Raw genomic sequence first — 2,500 nt, forward strand, 5'->3', positions numbered from 1 at the left:
CACAGATACAGACACGGGAACACAAACACAGACACACAGAACACACAAGGGCCCCGAACACCATCAAATATTAATCCAATCACACATCAGATAATTGACTCGCTGTGTATACGGTTCCTCGCATCGACCCGCTGCTCGTGAGGTGTCCTGGACTCGGTTCGCGATTTGTGGTGGATCTCTCTGGCTGGAGGTTATTTTCTTAAGATAAGTGAGGGGAACGGGAAGAGGAGGAGGGGGGGGGAGGGGAGGAGGGGAGAGGAGGAGGAGGAGGAATAAGAAGAAAAGAGAATAACAGGAGAAGGATGAGGGCTAGGAGGAGGAGGTGGAGGAAGAAGAAGATGAAGAAGAGAAGGAAAAGGAGGAGAAGGAGGAGGAAAGGAAATGGAAGGAACCGGTAATAGAGGGTGGAAGCGAGGAAGAGAGGTGGAGGAAAAAGAGAGAGAAGAGGAACGGGAGGAAGAAGAAAATGAGGAAGAGATGGAACAGAAGAAGTTAAAGGCTGAAAGGACGCCGAGGAGGCGAATAATAAAAAAAAAAAAGGGAAAAAAAGGAGAGAGAAATAGAAAGGAAAGGAAAGCAAACAGAAACGTCCTTCAGAATCCAACCGAAAAGCAGAAAACCGCTCTAACCCGAAGCTCAATTAGCGGCAACAGTTGGAAGATTCTGAATTAATTACGTCATTCCTTTCATGCGCCGGAGTCCTCTTGACGACACACACCTGTTGACAAGATGGATGAAATAAAACGCACTTACGACCACGGGGCTGCGAGAGTGCGTGACCCCAGGACTTTATCGCCCGAATCATAACTCAGGTCGTGAAGTGAAATGTGTATATAGATATCATATGAGTTATGGAGTCTTTAGAGCATTGTTAGAGAGATAATTCCCAAGAGCTGTTTGGGGAAAGGAGGATCTTATTTTTTATACATGAATGGAGATGATTTTGATATATGTCGTTATGCACATGTGCTTACGTGCGTATTCGAACTTTAAGCACCAGGTTTTAGATATAGTTACGTAGCCCTCTGTTTGTAAGAGGGAGGAATTGTTTTGATTGATCATTTTTTGTTTTTTCTGTTTTTTTTCTTATAGAAAGCCACCTTCAGACGACACGCATTAAATGCAGACCCAATCCTTTGGGTATGAACTTATTAAAATAGAATTATATCGAATCTGAAGTTATGACAACGTGGTGAGAAAAGGCTAAAACTTTGATGTCAAATGTTCGAGGAATTCTGGGGCGCATAATAACTCAAATATAGTGGTCAACTTGTTTTCCCTGGAAATCTTTTGGCTTTCTGAAAAAAAATAATGGGGTTCGTGTAATGCATACATAACGATACATGACGACGTTAATGCACAAATTCGGCGAAATGAATGATAAGTTACCCTCGTAAATTGAGAGAAAAAAATCCAATACGTGACAGCTGCAAATGTTGCATTGCAATCGGTGCCTCTTGAACGGCAACAGATCCCAGCTCGCAGGCATATATTGCAATAACTCTAGTTTGACAAAAGCTCAAGACTCCTTGAATCGAGACGGAACAAATTACTCTTCTGTTAACTTTGGGAGAGGCACCGGCAACTCCATATGCATATTTGAGAGTAGCGAAACGACCTCTGATGACCGAAGCCTGGAATCGCTAATGACCTACTTGTCCTCCCCCCTCCCCCCTCCCCCTCTTTTCCTCCCTCGTTAAATCCCAACAACCATTTTATTAAAGTCCGCTTGTAGCTGATTGCTCCCTGAGTGCAGTTTGCAACCAGGATTTCTCGGGCAAGACAAAGAGAAGGGAGGGAGGGAGGGAGGGAGGGAGAGGTTCCTGGGAAGGGGGGTGGGGAAGGGGGAGAGAATGCAGTCATTAGAGGGGGGGAGGGGGAGGGAGCTAAGAGGGGAGAGGATACAGTCATTAGGGGAGGGGGAGGGGGAGAGGGTGCAGGCATTAGGGTAAGGGAGAGAGGGAGGGGTAAGGGAGGAGGGAAGGACGTTGCAAGAGCGAGGGGGCCAAGGTAATTTCGAGATTTAAGTAATAATCCTCTGGTTCTCTCAAGACAATCCTTTAGTTTCACTTCAGGGGATTTCCGTCTCGCACAGAACCTGGGATTAAATTAAAGGAAAAGATACCCCCGAGGAGACTTTTTTTTTGCTCAGTTTCCCCTTAAACAAACGAAGGGTGAAATGCGACTTGTATTTCTCGACCACAAAGAGGCTATAAATCTGGAAATTTGTTGGTCAACTATCGCGTGGCTACACTGCGCTCTAAATTCTACGGGAATGTTCACATAACATTTCACTGTTTCAGAAGTTTCATGAATTCCCTTCGCACTTTGCTGTTATCTCTGGAAACTTTTCTCTATTTCCCCCCGAGACTTTGCTTTTATTCCATTATAAGTTTTATTTGCCAAATGCGTCTCTCGTTCTTTCATGCGAGTTATGCATCTGAGTTTGCATTTACATATCTAAACATACTTTTGCATTTCTTTGGGAGACGCAGGATTT

This window comes from Penaeus chinensis, chromosome 18 (assembly GCF_019202785.1).
Source record: "Penaeus chinensis breed Huanghai No. 1 chromosome 18, ASM1920278v2, whole genome shotgun sequence".
Classification (NCBI taxonomy): domain Eukaryota; kingdom Metazoa; phylum Arthropoda; class Malacostraca; order Decapoda; family Penaeidae; genus Penaeus; species Penaeus chinensis.